This window comes from Cupressus sempervirens, chromosome 4 (assembly GCF_028749045.1).
Source record: "Cupressus sempervirens isolate cs-2001-9-10 chromosome 4, ASM2874904v1, whole genome shotgun sequence".
Taxonomy (NCBI): domain Eukaryota; kingdom Viridiplantae; phylum Streptophyta; class Pinopsida; order Cupressales; family Cupressaceae; genus Cupressus; species Cupressus sempervirens.
The window spans coordinates 547,581,889-547,601,852 of NC_143121.1; positions in this window are offsets into that span (position 1 = coordinate 547,581,889).

A 19,964-nucleotide genomic window follows, 5' to 3' on the forward strand; every position below is an offset into this window, starting at 1 on the left:
TATAACCTAGGTTTTAACTCACCTACTTAGGTTGTGTACGATCAATTTTCTAACATCATAGTCTTTAGGTGGGGCTTTGTTGGAAGATGAAAATTAGATTGTTGTATGTCCTCACCTTGGGTTATACAATATGCCAAATTCTCAATGCTTCAATAGAGTATATAATCATATCTAAAATAGTTTTCCTTTTATATAAGGATTTTCAGTTTTGTACACCTAAAAGTAAAATAGAACTAGTATGCATTATGGATTTTCTTGGATTTTTGAATGTGATATTGATGTTGGTTCTTACAGGGACAATATGCATATCTTTCTATATTGGCTTGCCATTAGATGATATTTCATGGAGGCAGTCAATAAAATAGTTCAAATGCCTTACCTATGATTCCACATTTTGCATGCATATCTACCAGGGCAGTTGCAACTTAAACAAATATATTCTCTCAATATATCTATTTTGTGCATATCCAACAACCATGGCTTTTTATGACCACATTACATTCAATTATCCTATTAAATAGTTCACATGACTTATCTATGGTTCCATTTTGCAAGCATGTCTCCCAAGGCAAATGCTACTACTTCATCTACACCATCTGACAAAATATTTTATGCTTTGATGGATGCCTATAGCTTATCCCAAAGCTCTCATTCAATAGTTATGAGATGATCAATCAAGAGAAAATAATTGAGAGCTTAGAGTGACACAATTTTTAGATGATCATATGAAATGAAATGGGAGTGTGAGTAGAAAGAAACTAGAAAGACATTGTGTACAGATGAAGGCATGAAATGGATGGTTTTGGAGCACTCGGCATAGACACTCAGCATTCAGTACATATCATCATTCGAGATCAAATGGGTGTGTGGGATTATATGCATAGTGAATAATAAAGGATGGAATTGAACACTCCCTAAGGCTCACACTTGTTGAGGTCCACTTCAGCAATGGCCCTTCCTATGAAATTGTTGTCTAAAACCTTTCTAATGAGATAATGTGTTATGAGCTCTTCATCAGTGGGATAGAACGTGTATCTAGGAGGTAGTTGTGCATCACCCATATCATGACTATAACTAAAGTTAAGAGCCTCTATTATTGAAATATCTTCCCTATCACACATTATTCATTTCCTTTGCTATTCATAATTCACATGATCCATTTATTCTATTTATTTTAATTTTCTCAATATAATTTATGACTATTATATAGAATTCACTCTTATTATAGTCATAAACTATATTGAGAAAATCAAAATAAATAGAATAAATGCATCATGTGAATTATGAATAGCAAAGGAAATGAATATGGGTGATAGGGAAGAGAATTCAATAATAGAGGCTCTTAACTTTAGTTACAGTCATGATATGGGTGATGCACAACTGCCTCCTAGACTCACATTCCATCCCACTGATGAAGAGCTCATAACACATTATCTCATTAGAAATGTTTTAGACATAAATTTCATAGGAAGGGCCATTGCTGAAGTGGACCTCAACAAGTGTGAGCCTCAAAAAAAATTGACCAAGCATTGGTCAAAATTTTGACCAATGTTGTGCAATTTTTTACTAGCATTGTTCAAAATTTTCACCAATGCTTGGCAGAAATTGTGCCAACAAATTTTAAAGTTTTTGATAAATGTATTGGTCCAAATTTTGACCAACCTGGGTCAAATTTTTGACCAATAAAGGTCAAAATTTTGAACAATAAAGGTCAAAAAATGAGCCCAAATGTACTAGTGGTTGTTGTCATCTGATTCATTCTTCTCTTCATTAGATCCAACTTGAGAAACATACTTCCTCCTTAGTCTCTTCTATGCTTCAGCTTCCTTCTCTTTAGGCTTGGCTACTTCTTTAGCCTTTTCTACAGTGACTCTACTGCTAGCCCATATGGTGGGTGTTGTAGGTTTGGGCTAATTAGGTTTAGCAACCTTCTTTGGTTTGTTCACTTCTTGAGTCTTTTTTTTCTCTTTTTCTTTTTAGTAGTTGTAGGTACTTCACTGATGCAGGAGCATCCAGAGGTATAAGGGCAATCCTGTGTCACCCAAAAAAATGTACTTAGACTTAGTTTCTATTTTATTTCTTTGCATTTTTGGATACCCATTTGGCTCAAATAAAGGTTCCAACTCTCATAGTTCAACTATCAGTGCATTTAAAAATCCCGAAAAAATAGGAGCATGCAATTTGACCATCATTTTGGTGACCTAGAAGGTGTGACTTGGCTAGATGAATGTAATCAAGATTTAGAGCATTCCAGAAAAAGAATCAGGTCAAAAGGCCCCACGGTTTGAAAGTTATTGCAATTTTTCGGGTTTTGGAGACCCCCTAAGAATGCTTCAAAGTCAAGTTTGGGGCATTAAATGACCTCAAAAAGGGTCAAAAAAATGGGGGACGAGCGAAGCTTTTCCATAGGGCTATAGAGCGCTTCGAGAGCTTTCCAAAAATGTAAACGATTCGTCAATCGGAGTTACGGTTCAAAAGTTATGCCTCCCGGAAGTTCGGCTACCGTTTTTGGATTCTTCTAGAATTGCACCGACTTCTAACGCAGCTTCTAGAACCTTCTATTTTGTCGGTGGATGCCTACTAGCACTTTCTAGAATGTACTCCTAGTCCTTAACCCTCTGGGGTCTATTTAAGGAGATTTCTGGCATTGTAAAAGGCAGTTCGGATTGGAGCTTGAGAGGAGGTGCTAAAAGGAGAAATATTCTCCAGATTTATGCTATTGTAAGCCCGCAGGGCATGTTTTGAGTTTATTTTCTCTGCACTATTTGTACCAGCTTATTTTCTCAGTTAATATAATTTCCCCTTTCTATTGTGTCTATTCTGGTTGTTGGGTTGTGTCCCCATCAAGTGGTATCAGAGCGGGTTTTCCTGAGTGTGTAGATAGAGCGCCGACTGTGAGGCAGTTTGCACCAGGACTATGTGGTTGTGGGTTCGAGTTAGGAAATGCCTCCACGAAGAGAGCATGGTGGAAGGGCCAGAGCTGTTGATCCTGAGGAGGTTAGAGCCCTCCAAAGACAGGTACAAGCATTGCAAGAGGAGCTTCGTAGAGGAGCAAATATTGCCGCAGATGACAATAGTGAGGATGACAATGAAGAAGAAGTAATGGAAGTTGACGGGGAAGTTCTGAATCCTGTAGAGGAAAGGCTTTTTAGGGCCATTTCTAGGTTTGGTAAAAGACCTACAATTGAAGTGGGTATATTTTCGGGAAATTTGAAACCAGATGAGTTGATCGACTGGATCAATGAACTGGACGAATACTTTGAATATGAGGATATAAGGGACCCAGATAGGGTTAAGTTTGCAAAGGCCAAACTAAAAGGCCATGCCAAAATCTGGTGGCAAGAGATTCAACTGGAAAGATGTGAAGAGGAAAGGAGAAGATCACAAGATGGAATCGCATGGTGGACAAATTGAAGAAGCAGTTCATTCCTGTGGACTACGAGCTTGATCTGTTTAAGAAGATGCATGGGTTAAAGCAAGCAGGAAGATCAGTCCAAGAATATACAGAGGATTTTTATCGACTCCTGATTAGAGCGGGGCATGCAGAAGCAAATAAGGAGAAGGTTGCTCATTATATCAATGGGTTACGACCTAGAATCCAGGAAGAACTAAGTCTGGTAAGAATGACCAGCGTTGAAGAAGCATACCAGTTTGCACTACGAGTTGAAGAGAAGCTGAGTAAAAGGTTTGAAGGAAGAAAAAGAGGGTGCGGTCAAGGAGGAAGGGGAAGTGGTAGATCAACTGGAGGCCGCAATGAAACTCAAAAGAAAAATGAAGATGAGGGTACTAGCAGGAACTAGAGGAATGAGGGTTTCAACCGCTCCCATGATCAAGACTTTGGAAATCAAAGAGGAAGAGGTAGAGGACGTGGACAAGGAAGAGGAGGCTTCCGTGGTACCTGTTTCCATTGCAATGAAGAAGGTCATCGTGCCTTCGAATGCCCTCAACGACAAGGAAGGACAGATAGGAGAGCTGAGGGCCAAGCTAGGGTTGCTCATGTGGATGAGGATGCACAATCATCACATTCAAAGGATGCAGAAAGAGGAGAGACCTTGGTAAATGAAAGAGTCCTACTAAGTGGTGAAAATGAACTAGGACAACGGAGGAGTTTGTTCCGTACCAGATGCAAGTGTGAGGATAAATGTTGTGATGTGATCATTGATGGTGGTAGCACTGATAACTTGGTATCCGAAGAGATGGTCTCTAAGCTGAAGCTCAAGAGGGAGAAACATCCCCAGCCCTATCGGATTTCTTGGGTAAAAGATGATCATAAGGTCCTGGTAAGTGAACAATGTTTAGTAAAATTCAAAATTGGGAGTTACCATGATGAAGTTCTTTGTGATGTTATTTCGATGGATGTTTGCCATCTATTGTTGGGTAGACCATGGCAGTTTGATAGACATGCAATACATGATGGACATGCAAACACATACTCTCTGACAAAGGATGGAGTTCGCCACAAATTGAAGCCCATGAAAAAGGAAGGTGAAAATGTATGTAGCAGTGCTAGGATTTGTCTTGTTGATGGAAGGAAGTTTTTAGATGGCATGAAACATCAGCGCATGTGCTATGCTTTGATTCCTAGAAAAGATAAAGAAGGTAGTAGTGAAGTTTCAGATTTACTAGGAGAATTTGGAGATATTATCTCTGATAATGTTCCAGATGGATTGCCACCAGTAAGGCAAATCAGTCATCAAATAGATCTGATTCCAAGAGCTAGTTTGCCTAACAAGGCTGCTCACAGGATGACTCCTACTGAAACAGAGGAGCTAAATAGACAGGTTCAGGAGCTATTGAGGAAGGGCTTGATTCGAGAGAGTCTGAGTCCATGTGCAGTACCTGCAGTACTCGCACCAAAGAAGGATGGAGAGTGGAGGATGTGTACAGATTCTTGAGCTATAAATAGGATAACCATCAAGTACCGATTTCCTTTGCCAAGGATGGATGATCTTATGGACTTCTTGAGTGGAGCCGAGTACTTCACAAAGATAGATCTGAAGAGTGGCTATCATTAGATACGGATTCGAGAAGGAGATGAGTGGAAAACAGCCTTCAAGACCAAGGAGGGTCTTTATGAGTGGTTAGTCATGCCCTTTGGATTGACGAACGCCCCAAGCACCTTCATGCGGCTCATGAATGAGGTACTTAAGAAGTTCTTGGGAAAATTTGTTATTGTCTATTTGGATGATATTTTAATTTTTAGCAAGACTTTGGAAGAACATTTACTGCATATTCGTAGTGTCCTTGAAAGGCTAAGGGAAGAGAAACTGTTAATTAATCTAAAGAAGTGTGTCTTTGCAAAAAGGGAGTTAGTCTATTTGGGATTTGTTATATCACCTGAAGGTCTCAAAATGGATCTAGAGAAGGTAAAAGCCATCTTGGAATGGCCTACTCCAAGGTCTGCTACTGAGGTAAGATCATTTCATGGTCTGGTTAGTTTTTACAGAAAGTTTATACAGAGTTGCCAGGTTTGTCAAGTTGCCACAAAACTCATGATGCTGTCCATATTGCAGACTTGTTTTTCAAAGAGGTGGTAAGACTACATGGTCTTCCAAGGAGTATAGTTTCTGACCGAGATACTAAATTTGTGGGGTATTTCTAGAGGACATTGTGGAAGAAGTTGAGAACAGACTTGAAATTCAGTTCCATGCATCACCCACAGACTGATGGCCAAACAGAAGTGGTAAATAGAAGTCTGGGCAATTTGCTGAGATGTTTAGTTGGAGATAAGCCCAAGGGATGGGATTTGATTCTACCACAGGCAGAGTTTGCTTATAATAACTCTATAAATACGAGTACTGGAAAATCACCATTTCAAATTGTATATGGAAATAGCCGAAGGACTGCACCAGAATTGAGGAAGATAGAACAAGGAGAGAGAACAAGCGCTGAAGCTGAGGATTTTGCTGAACACATCAAGCGTCTACATGAGGAGGTCCAAGCACACATTATCAAGATGAATCAAGAGTATAAAGCTAGGGCTGATCAAAGGAGAAGACATAAGGAATTCCAAGTAGGGGATCTTGTCATGGTGCACTTACGAAAAGAAAGATTTCCAGTTGGTACTTACAACAAGATGAAAATAAAGAAATTTGGCCCCTGCAAGGTTTTGAAGAAACATAACTCAGGAAATGCATATGAGGTGGAGCTGCCAGATGGTATTCACATTTCTCCCATTTTCAACATTGCAGATTTAACAGAGTATCATGATGATGGTGCAGATGAGGAGCTGGTTTTAGAGCCATGCCCACTTCCTGCTTCTAAGAAGGAGGAGATAGAAGACATTCTAGATCATCGTGTGGGTAGGAGTACCAGAAACAGGCAGTATGAAGAGTATTTGGTCAAATGGAAAGGACGATCGATCGAAGACTCAACTTGGATTTCAGCAGCTGAGGTTTCCCATTTGGGATTTCCTCTACCATCCATAAAGTGACAGGGTCACTTTTCAATCTACCCTGGGTGTCTGATGCAGGAGCATCCAGAGGTATAAGGGCAATCCTGTGTCACCCAAAAAAATGTACTTAGACTTAGTTTCTATTTTATGTCTTTGCATTTTTGGATACCCATTTGGCTCAAATAAAGGTTCCAACTCTCATAGTTCAACTATCAGTGCATTTAAAAATCCCAAAAAAATAGGAGCATGAAATTTGACCATCATTTTGGTGACCTAGAAGGTGTGACTTGGCTAGATGAATGTAATCGATATTTAGAGCATTCCAGAAAAAGAATCAGATCAAAAGGCCCCACGGTTTGAAAGTTATTGCAATTTTTTAGGTTTTGGAGACCCCCTAAGAATGCTTCAAAGTCAGGTTTGGGGCATTAAATGACCTCAAAAAGGGTCAAAAAATGGGGGATGAGCAAAGCTTGTCCATAAGGCTATAGAGCGCTTCGAGAGCTTTCCGAAAATGTAAACGGTTCGTCAATCGGAGTTACGGTTCAAAAGTTATGCCTCCCGGAAGTTCGGCTACCATTTCTGGATTCTTCTAGAATTGCACCGACTTCTAACGCAGCTTCTGGAACCTTCTATTTTGTCGGTGGATGCCTACTAGCACTTTCTAGAATTTACTCCTAGTCCTTAACCCTCCGGGGTCTATTTAAGGAGATTTATGGCATTGTAAAAGGCAGTTCGGATTGGAGCTTGAGAGGAGGTGCCAAAAGGAGAAATATTCTCCAGATTTATGCTATTGTAAGCCCACAAGGCATGTTTTGAGTTTATTTTCTCTGCACTGTTTGTACCAGCTTATTTTCTCAGTTAATATAATTTCCCCTCTCTATTGTGTCTATTCTGGTTGTTGGGTTGTGTCCCCATCATTCACCAGATTCTTCTTCCTTGATACCTTATGCAGTTTCTACTTCATCTTCTTGTTGGTCTTCTCCTTAACCTTGTGTCAATGCCAATGGTGCTTGAGCATGTATTTCGTCTTCTTCTTCATCAAATCTTTCTTCCAATTTATTTACCAGTTTGATCTTTTTCTTGATCACTAATTAGTCCTCAATTCCATAGTGATCTTTGATTTGGCCAAGTCATAATTACCAAATGCTTTGGCTCTCTTATCTACTTCTACAAGTAATATTATGATTGTTGTAGTGTCCTCATCAACATTTATTTCATATCCTAATGGCCTTAACCATCTCACCCTACAAATTGTTTCTTGTAGATATATGAAATCAGTATCAACTAGGAAGCAAATATCATCAAAATGTTTCTCCACTGGTAAAATTGGTATCCTTAATCTTTTCTCATAGATTGTTTGAAATCTTCAAAATAAGTTGTCATGACAGAGTCAAAGTTATCACCTAGTTACTCAATAAATTCACCTATTTGAACTACAATAGGTTTGTTTACCTTCCATGCAACCTTACTAAATATAGGAAATGTATTGTGCACATAAAAGAAAATATATACAAGAATATATCCAAATTTACATTATGGACTTTTGGTCTTCCTTATAGCTCCCAAATTCTCAATCAATTGTTACAACAACAACTTGGCAAGATAATAAGTATGATCCTTCTTCACAATTTTTTATTTCATATCAACTACAATATAGGGTACAATGTTTATCTACTAGATTCATAAAACTTGTGTACTATAACCCTTATTGCAAAAGCTATATGGGGATCTATGATAGTATCAATTGTCATTCCTCTTTTATTCCAAATAGCCCCTATTTTCTTTTTAATTATTTCCTTTGCTTCACTTCTCATGGTCTTTGGTTGACCTAGGGTTGCATACCCTATTACTCTATGAACAATCTTATTATTGATTTTTATTGGCCCATTTCTAACCATATAGAGCTATCATGAATTCTACTTAAAATAATTTTTATCCACTTTGTCTTGAATATGTTAGGGAAATCTAGGGCACATGCTAACCCTTTCTTCTCGAAAATCTTAAATTCTTCCTTCAACACTCTATTTTCACATAATTTTTCATGTATTTCCCTGATTTCTATATCTCCTATGCTTCCAATTTTGCATGTGTAACAATTTTTGACATCTTGAATCATCAAAAATTGTGATGGTAACATGGATAACATGTCACAGGGATCCTTTTTATAAGCTATATCTATGATAGCCTTAAAAGTAGGTTGTTTTATTTCATTATTTATCAATTGAACATTTAAAACCTCTTTTCCCTCTATACCTTTGGTTGCTTAAGAACTAGATGCCATTTCATGAAACTAGGGTTTGCAAAATTTAAAACTGTGTAGCTTGGCACACAATAATTACCTTGTGAATCCTATTAGAATGATGTCAAACAGCCTTTCAAATCTCCCACAAATGCTTAGATCAAATTCTCCAAATTTTCCTTAGCTCTTCATGTTCTTTTTCAAATTCAAATGATGTTGAATGAATAGAAATTGATCAGATAGCCCTTCAAACACTGCAATTAATGCTAAGTGCTTACACAATTGTAAGCTCAGCTTCAACTGAATTTAAGGCTCACTTGACATCCATTTGTTTTCCATATGCTTAGAAATCACTATGAGCTTGGTCTTAACTAAAAAATTTTGTTAGCTCAGCATCCACCAACATTTCACTTGGCAACAATGTGAAACTTTTCATGCTCAGTAGTAACATAAAAACTAACAAAACTTAAAGATTTATTCTTGATTCCTAAAAACACTTTGCATCTTTATTCATGCATATGTAATCTTTTCAAAACTAAATCCTTGGAACTGATGTATGGTATATCTTTTAAATATCAGTCCCACTTACCTCTTGATTGCTTAATCTAATGAGGTGTGATAACCTAACCCATTGGGTGAAGTGATCCCATCTACACTTTATGTGCTGCAATCTTCCTTTCTTTTCCATGTCTTGTTTATCTCATCTCTAAAATTTTCAATATTTGTCTTTCCTTTTCTTTTGTTGAACTCACAACTTGGTGCTTTTAACCTTGTTGGACAATATCTACTTTTGTGACTAGTCTTCAAATAGCTAAAACATGTGGTTTGACTCAACCACCTTTTGTAATCACTTCCAAATGTGTTGTAATATAATTCTTAGGAATATGTCCATACTCATGATAGTAGTAACAACTATACCTTGTATTATAATCCTAGTTATAAAAAATTTCATTGTTCTTTACCTTTGTTTGCTTGTTTGATGACCACTTGGGTTTTGATCTACATTCAAAATCTCTATGTCCATACTTTTGATAGTAGTAATGGTATCCTTTAAATCTTTGAGTGTGTATGGTCTTGGTTTTGCATTCATGTGCCTGGTGACCTTTTTTGTTACACTTATGGTAGTGACCCATGTTCTTCTGCTTAACATTCTGATTTATAGTTTTTCTCCTACAAACATTAGCAGTATGTCCTATATTACCACAATTATGACAAGTAGGTTTGGAGTTCTTAACTTTGTTACTTCTTTCTTCAGCACTTTTGGATTATTCTCCTTCTTCGGTACTAGTGTATCCTAGTCTAGATGTATCATTATTAGATCTAGAGGATCTCATCAATTATTTAAAGTACTTGATGGCTTCATTAGGTTTATTGAAACTTTCAAAAAACTCCTTTTCACTTTTCAAATCATTTCTTAACTATTCATTCAAAAACTTCAGTGTTGTGATCTCAATGTCTTTACTATTTATTTTATGATTAGCAATCATGACTTGATTAATTGTTTCCAATTGTATGTGAGAAATCCTATTTATTTCTGATGATTTCTCTTCTAGTCTACTAGTCAAAACTCTTTTTTCATCTTCAATCATGACTTTGTCTTCCATAGCTTTCTTTTTTCTATTTGGTTACCTCACATAGTAATATGGCTTGTGATTCTTGCTCTATCTTATGATTTTTGATCTCTTTAGCTAGAGTTTTGTTCTTTTCCATTAGATCTATAATTGCTACATCAAATTCATTAGAGTTTCCATTTTCAAATATTTTAGTAATGTCCATCTCTTGGTATTGTGTATCATTCTCCTCAATAGAAATTTCCTTCCTTCTTCTCAATGACTTCTTTAGATATTCTCTTACTTCATTCAACTAATGTAGAATGAGTTTAATTTCAATCTCCTGGTTCTCAATAATCTTTCCCAACTTGTAGACTTCTATTTCTAAGATCCTTTCTCAAAGTTGCAAAGCTTTACTTTTGAGAGAACTTTCTTTGATACCAATTGTTGGAATTATAATAGGAAAGGTAAACTCTGAGAGGGGGGTGAATAAGTTCTTATAAGTTTTACCCATAAAAATATTCACCACACATCCATCTCATAATTTAACAAGTAAATTGAAATACCATATAAAGCATATACATCTAAAGTATGTAAATAAGTAAGCATTCACACATTTATGACACAAGATATGATTACCCAAAAACCCTCCAATGAGAAGGTAAAATTGGGGTAGGGATGACACCCACAAATGTTCACTACTATAGTAATAAAGTGTATCCAATCAAAGTTACAATGTTTGATCATGAAACATGATCTATCGTGTGAAAGGTCTACCTTGTTAAAAGCTTACAAAGATTGTTAAGTCTTACCCTATTAAAGGATTTCAACACCCTATTAGAAGTGTGTCCAAATAAATAACTTCAACTCACAATTAAGTAAGCACATTGTTAGAGGATTTCAATATAGCCTATTATGTTTTACTCTATTAAGAGCTTTAACTAATTCACCTACTAGAATGTCTCAACAATGATCTTGTGATTAGCACTCTATTTCTTGATTTCAGATCACTTCTATACTAATGTGTACTTGATCATTTATACTTATATGTCTCTATGTTGTCCATTTTTTCCTTCCTCTATTCTCCTTTGACTAATTTTGCAATGTAACTCAAATCATAATACCTTGGTCACTATGAATATTATGTTTTCGCATGCAAACTCTGCTCTCTCTCTCTATCTCTACTTAGAAAATTTAGGGTTTGTCCTCATTAAGAAGACCTAGGTGACTTAGGTTAGGTATGAATCAATAGTTGTGATTCACCCATATTACCACTTAAACCTTCCCTTTTTCTAAGTGGATGCATTTAATACATAGGGATTCACACTTAAGATTTGACCTTATCAACAAAAGATCATAAATCAATCCTTAAGTCAACTCAAAAATGGTTTACATAGTAGTTTGTGCCAATGCAAAAAACTATGTCAAAATTGTGTTACTTAGCATCTAAAGTCCCTAATACTCAGCACTAACTATAACTTCAATGTTCTCACTCAACATCTAAATGACTTGGCATGCACTACTTTCTCAACACCTTAATCACTCAATATATAATATCTACTCAGCATCTGAGTGACTTAGCACATGAGTCTCTTGGCACTCACTATTTATTCAACATGCTCTAACTTATATGTTGTGCTCAACATATGTTACTTGTTTGGCATGAACTAAGTAAATGACTTAAGTGTATAGACACTCACTTGTCAAAACCAATCTAAGATTAACAATTTTCAAATTGCATTTCTCACATTTAGTCCTCCATTGTATTTGGAATTCATTCTCTTTGTCTCTAATAGCTTTTTCACCCTTCAAGCTTTCATCTCCTTAAGCCTTCTTTCTTTGTATTCTAATTACAAACTCTTTCCTTTGGCCACCAAATAAAGAAACACCATATACTTCTTTGCTTTCTTAGGATCTCACCCATGAAATTGTTTCTTCTAGCCTAATATCTCCTTATATAAAGAATTTAAGACTTTTTCTACTTAACCATAGTCGTCCATTCTAGGGTTAAGTTAGATTCAGTGAATCTACCCACTTTTCCATTTTATCCCTAACTAGAAACTATTGAAATAATTGATTAATTGTGTATATTATTTGATGTTACACAAAATCTCATATCATTACCAGTTAGTGTATGTCAAGCTCACTTAGGCATTGAAGATAGTTTTTAGTGATTAGCAAGCATTCCAGAGTTTTCCTAGTTTAGAAGTTAGTATCTATTGAGTTCACTTGGGTGCTAAAGGAAAATCTACAAAAGATGAGTGTTAACAGAGCTCACTCGATTAATGAAGGAAATATTGGATAGAACTAGTGTTAACTAAGCTCACTTAGTTACCAAAGGAACTTTGTGAGTATGCAGTGTTGACCAAGTTCACTTGGTTAACATAGGAAAATCATTTTTGAGTTAGTGTCTACCAAGAAGGGTTGGTTAATGAAGGATTTTCTTGTTTTGGCATACTAAGTTCAAGTGAATTGTCTATTGGTTCTAGCCGACTGAGAAAATGAATATTACTTATTCTAAGTTATATTCTAGCCAACTTGACAATATGAAAGATATAAATATAAGGTCAATTTTAGGAATAGAAGTGTGTGAATGCATGGAAGATAACTGAAGATTTAATGATGCTAAGAGGAAGTAGAAGGATAAGTAGAATATCCTTAAGAAGCTGAAAAGATACATTCGATCAAGGAGGATCAAGTACATACAAGATAGAATTGAGATCTATAATCAAAAAATTAGTTGTAATCAAAAATAAAATCATGTAATTGTTACTCTCTAACCATAGTAGCAGTGGTCTAAATATCTTAACAAAGTTGTCTTAACAGCTATTTGTAAATCCTCTAACAAGGTAGCATTTCTATTGAATTTTCCAAAGACCTCTAGAAAGGTCACTCCTAACAAGGTGATTAAATCCTCTAATATGGTCACACCTAATAAGTGTATTTTATAACCTTTAACAGGGTTGGCTCCTAAGAGGGCTCACTTCACAAGAGTGAAAAACACTAACTAGTTGCAATTGGTGGTTTTTCCCAAATTGGTTTTCCATGTTAAATCTTGGTGTCAAATGTGTTCATGCTATTTCACTTATGTGTTTTCAACTAAGTTAAATTAATAAGTAATCACATATAACATCTTAATATTTTCATGTTAAGTTTTTTTCAAGCATTCTTAGTGATTACCAAGTTATAGCATTTTTTTGAGCAACACTAGAGTTTAGTTTTTAGAGATTATCTTGTACTAACATCTAAGGGATTTGGGATTTAGTAGTAACTAATTCACCCCTCTCACACCTCCCCTCTCAGTTACTCCTCTTATATTTCCAACAGAAACTTCCTCTACAATCCTCTTTAAATTCAACTCAAAATAGTTTATCTTGAATTATATGCCACCAACTCATCATAGTTACATTTCATGTACTTCACACAATTCAAGAAATCAACTTTATTATCTTAGATTTTCCAAATCTTTGATCTAAGACATTTTACTATCACTCAGCAATAACACTTTATTTGCTCAAAAGTTGCAGTCTCTTAATGCTCGGCCAACATTGGGTTGCTCAGCATACACTAAGTCTTTACTAGTTCTTGGCACTTTCTTTACTCAGCACCAACTAGATTTCTCTTTTCTTAGCACGTACTAAAATTTTCTTAACTTCAACTAACTTTTTTCTTGGCCTACATTGACTTTCTTGGCTTCCACTATTTTCTCATCAGGCTTGGTAGACATATTTCTTTACTTAGCCTCCTTCTAGGCTTTGCTCAAGTATCCTTTCACTATAGCCTTAAATAGATAAACAATACATTATATCATCAATGTCTTAGTACTCCTTTTATACACCAAACAGCTCAACCTTTCTCTAGGTTCTCTTGTTATCCCTTTTTTTTCAAATCCTCTTCATCAATCAAATGATAGTACTCATACCAAAGTAAGCAACTATCTCACCAAAAGTAGTAGCTTTAACATCAGTGAAAAATAATTATTGTTCCATGATAGGTCTCATCATTCTTATTCATTTCAACAATCTCAATTCAACAATATCCCTCTTTGGCATTGATGGCAAACCAATACCAAAAAGAAACTTAATACCTTTTATTGAAATCTCTCCCTCTACCAATATGTATGCCTTCCTTAGATTTCTCCCTCATCTGGTCTTGTCCATTTTTAACAATCTTTCTCCTTCATTCTCTGGTCTCTCAAATATCTCGGTAAACTTTGATATTTCCCTCAATATATTCTTTAGGTTTTAGGTACAACTCTCTATTATATTCTCCCTCTTTCTCATATATCCATCTTTCTCTTATATCTCCCTCTTTGACAATAATGCCAAAGACTTGTCATCTATACATGCAGATATAATCAATTCAAGTTCTCCCTCTATCACCTTGCATGTAACTATAAATGTTTTGTTTTCAGCTCATTCCTTACTTTAGGTAGGTCCTAAAGTAAGATCCACTACATCAAGTTGTAAAATATGTCATTCAACTCAGTTGATGTCGTGTACTGCTCTTACTACTTAAGTAGCTTTGGATAGGGGTATCACCCCTAGTTTACCTCTAAGATATTCATATGCATCCTTATATAAAGCCTTTGTGAATATATCAGCTATCTATTCTTTTGTATTCACATATTCCATCCTCACTTCTTTCTCTTGAACCAATTCTCTCAAGTAATGATACTTGATTTCAATGTGTTTTGTCTTTGTATACATCACAGGGTTCTTAGATATGTTTATAGTACTTGTATTGTCATAGTAAAGTACCACAGGTTCAATGATTTCCTTCATTCCTTTGAGTGGCTACTTGATCCATACCATGTTTTTGCAATTCACAGTAGTAGTTAGATATTCAACTTCACCAATAGACTATGAAACAGAGTTTTGTTTATTGCTAGTCCAACTAACCAACCTTTTTCTTAAGAAAAATGTTCCACCACTTGTACTTTTTATGTCATCAATGTTTCCATCCCAATCAGCATCTGTATAGGCTCTCAATTTAAACTTGTCATTTTCCTTGTAGTATAGACCATAGTCTTTTTTTCCTTTTAAGTATCTCATTGTTGAGAATGGATAAAAGAAGCTAATCAAAGAGGGAGATTGTAAATAGAGATTATTGAGAACATACAAGTATGACCAATATGCTTCAATCATTATTTTGTCACTAATATCAAACTTGTTATTTGTTGGTAAGACAACTACTTATAAGATTTAAGTACTATCACTTAGTTTAGTAATGAAGAGGATTTGATCAAAAGATGTAACAAAAGCCTCTAGAGAAAAGGTTGAGTTATGATTATGTAATGAAGTACAAGAATTAGTTAAGACAATGATGACATGATGTATTGATTATCTACTTAAGGTTACAAAGGTTGGTTACACTAAGAAAGTCTAGAAGAAAAAGTTACATAGAGTTTGTCTACAAGGCTTGACTGAGCAGATAGTAGGTGCCAAGAAAAGTTAGTGCAAGCTGAGAAGGAAATTAGTTGGAGCCAAGTAAAAGTTCATTTTTAGTGTATTTCGAGTAGAACAATGGATGTCAAGTAAAGTTTAGTTGATGTTGAGAACTAGTAAACTTTAGTTTGTACTAAGTGATTTAATAGATTATGTTGAGCAATGTAGTATGTGTCAAGCATCAGAAGAAAGATAATGTCAAGCTACTGCATTATTTAAAAGATCATGAATTTGATGAATCTAAGCTAAAAGTTTATTTTCTTAGATTATGTGAACCTGGTGGAAGACAAGGATGATGAGCTGGTGGCAGAGACTTCAAGGTAAACCATTTTGAGGCAAATTCAAAGATGATTCTAGGAGAAGTTTCTAGAAGAGATATGAAATGTGGGATAGATACTTTGTATCCTACCTAATCCATCCTAACCCTAAATTGGACAATTGAGAATGAGCAGAAAAAATATCTTAATTTCCTATTAATAGGAATGGTTGGTTAGAATCAAACAAGGTTAAGTGCAAGAAATGGTTTTTGCTTCATCAAATGACCTAAGAGAAGAGTTTACATTAGCATAATAAGAAAGAATTCTTGAGGAGATGAATGCTTGAAGGGTGAACAAGCTATCAGAGCTACAAAGTATGAAGGCCAAGTAGAATTAAGGACTGAATAGTGATTTGTAACCTGCAAATAAAGTTGTAAGTTGTATTAGATTAAACCTTACTGTTACTCTAACAATTGTACCAGTCTAGGGTAAATCCTTTGGATTAAGGTTGACCTAATAGTCATTTGTAAATTGTTTAATCAAGTGACATTCCAAGTGAATGGTCTAAAGTCCTCTAACAAGGTTCATTCCTAACAGAGTGATTGAAATCCTTTAATAGGGTCACATTTAACAGTGTGTATTGTAACCTTTAACAGGGTTGGCCTTTCATAGGGTATCACTTTAAAAGAGTGAAAAAGGAGTAGCATGTTACTGATGGTTTTTCCCTAATTAGGTTTCCATGTAAATCATCATGTCAAGTGTGTTGATGAATCTATTATGTTTCATGTTTACACTTCTACAAGTTGATTTGACAGTAACCTACAAGTTTTAAGTGATTGCATAATCTTATGGATACATGTCTGATGAATAATGTTTTATGGGTTCACTAAGATATGAAAAGTTTTAGTTATACATTTGGACCTTGGATAACTGATTCACCACCCACCCCCCCCCCTCAGTTATTCTAAAATTATTCCAACATCTCATAATCCTTTTAACAACCATTAAATGATTCTCCTTAGAATTTTTTAAAAACCTTGCAACAATTTCAACAACTAGTGCAATGTTAGGTTTGATATGAACTACATATTGTAATTTTCCAATCATAGACCTATACAATGTTTGATTTACTTTAGTAGAATCATCAATTTTGGATAGTTTGTGTCCTGTCACCATAGGAGTACTAATAGGTTTTGAATCTTCCATACCAAAAATTTTCAATGCTTCCTTCACATACTTGGACTGAGGGATGTAAATACCATATTTCACCTTATATATAGTTTACAATCCAACAAAGAACTTTATTTTTACAAACATAGACATCTCAAACTCTTTCTTCCTTCCATTTTTAAATGCCTTACACAATGCATTTTGTCCACCAAATATGATATCATCAATAGATATTTTAGCTAGTAAAATTCATTTACCTCCTTCTATCTTTAAATATAGATTGTTGTTATCATCAATCTTCTCAAAACCAATTTATGCTCTGGGAGCTTACTTCAAACCATATAAAGCTTTGAGTAGTCTACACACCATGTTCTTTTTGTTTGGATCAAAAAATCCTTCAAGTTGTTCTATGTAAACCTCTTCTTCTAATATACCATTCATAAATATTGACTTAACATCCATTTGATAAACTTTAAATCCTTTGCAAGAAGAGTAAGCAAGAAAATTTCTTACTCCTTCCAATCTTGCAATTGGAGAAAATGTCTCTCCATAGTCAATTCCCTCTTCTTGTACACCCACTTGGTTCCATTAACATTCTTCCTCTCGGGTCTAGGTACTAATGTCTAGGTTTTTGTCTTCTCAATCTAATCAATTTCTTCTTTCATGTCTTGATTCCAATCTTCATTCTCTACTGCATCCTTCAATGACTTAGGCTCATGCATGATTAACAAACATGTGTCATTTCTCAACCTATTCCTTTTCATTGGTCTATATTCTTTATCTCCAATAATTTTTCTAGTATGATGATGTTTTTTGACATACTTTGAGAACCTTGGCTCAGTTATCCTTTCTAAAATGGGTCTTTCATGAAGTTCAATTACAGATTCACTATGCACTTCTCTATTAGGTAACTCAAAATTCCTTTCATGTAAACTAATATTAGTATTATAATGTACCTCAACTTCTAATTTTAACTCATCTCCTAAATGAAACTTGGCTCCTAACTACAACTTAGAATCCATTGTGTGTGACTCAACAATCACTGATTCTTGTTGACTAGCAACTTATTTTGTAGAATTATCATCCTTAGAAAACATGTCTTCATAGTAGTACATAAAGGTTCTATTTTTTAGGTTCCTTCTTTGGTTCATCTTCATTCACTTTTATATATTCATAAAACTTTATATTTGCACTTTCCACAACTTTTTTAATGTTAGTATTTAAACACTTATAAGCTTTACTTCTTATGGAATAACCTAGTAATATACCTTCTTCACATTTTGCATCAAGTTTTCTATTTTTTTGTCCTTAAGAATGTAACATTTGCTTCCAAATACCTTAAAATATTTGACATTGGGTGAGAATCCATACCATAATTCAAAAGGTGTGGAATTTTTACCTTTCTTCACTTGTACTTGGGTCAGGGTATAGATAGTTGTACTGACAGCTTTTCTCCACTATTTCAAAGCAACATTCTTCTCCATCATCAGTGTTCCACCATAATCCATTATAGATTTGTTCATCCTTTTAGCAATCCCATTTTGTGGAGGGATCCAAGGTGTAGAATTTTGTCTCTTGATTCATTTGTCATTGCAGAAGTTTTCAAGCTCATTTGATGTAAACTCTCCACCTCTGTTAGATCTTAGACACTTCAATATTTTACCAATTTCCTTTTCAACTCTTTCCAGATACCACTTAAATATTTTAAATGCATCATATTTTTCTCTTTAAAACATCATTTTCATCATTCTACATTAATCATCAACAAATAGGATAATGTACTTGTCACTTTTGTAGCTTTGCACATCAATTGGTCCACATAAATTATTATGAACTAATTCTAGAATCTATTTTGAAGTATGAGTCTTACTTTTAAAACTAGAATTTTTCATCTTACCTAATAGACATTGTTTATAAATCACATTATCATGTTTCTTCAATTTTGGAAAAACCTATGACTCTTTTCATCTTATTGATACTAACCAAATTGTCAAAATTCACATGAGATAAGCTTTTGTGGCATAACCACACATCATCAAATTGTGTAGCAAGTCAAGTAGCATCATTCATGTCAAGATAAAATAGATTACCTCTAGTCTAATCTCCACTTCCATTTAGTTTTCTATCAATGTCATAGATATTAGCCTTCATGTTATCAAATTAAACTATGCAACCAAAACTATTAAATTGTGACAGACTCAACATATTATAGTTAAGTCCTTCCACATAGTAAGCATTGTCACACAAGATATTTTATGTCAATCTTATTAATCCTTTTCCTTTTATCAAACAAGATGCATCATTACTAAATCTAACACTATTTCCATTGTAATACTCAAGGGTAATGAACTTACTTTTGTCTCCAATCATGTAACGTGAGCAGCCACTGTCAATGATTCATCTGTCACTTTTGTTCACATAAGATACTAATGCAATTGCCTCATCTTCATCAGAATCATCCTTCATAGTAACATAGAGAAATTCATCATCATGATCCTCCAATTCATCATTGGATTCTTTTTCAGCAATGTAACAAGCCTTCTTTCCCTTGTCCTTGTATGCTTTGTTATTGTCATCATTTCTACCTTTGTATTTTTCTTCATTCTTTCCATTTGACTTATCAGGACATCTTGTTGCAATATGACCAACCTCATTGCAATTAAAACATATGAGCGGTAACTTACCTTTATATTTTCCTTTTCCTCTATAAAATTCCTAGCTAGTAGTGCTTTGACTTCTTCTAGCTCTTCACCATCTATATTACTATTACTAGCAATAAGTTTGATCTTTTCCTTTTTCTTATCTTTTGGTTGTTCTAGTGTTATTTTAGCTTTGAAAGTAGATTCAACATTCTCAAATTCAAAATTATCAAAATATGAAAGTCTAAAAGAAATGATTCTATCAACC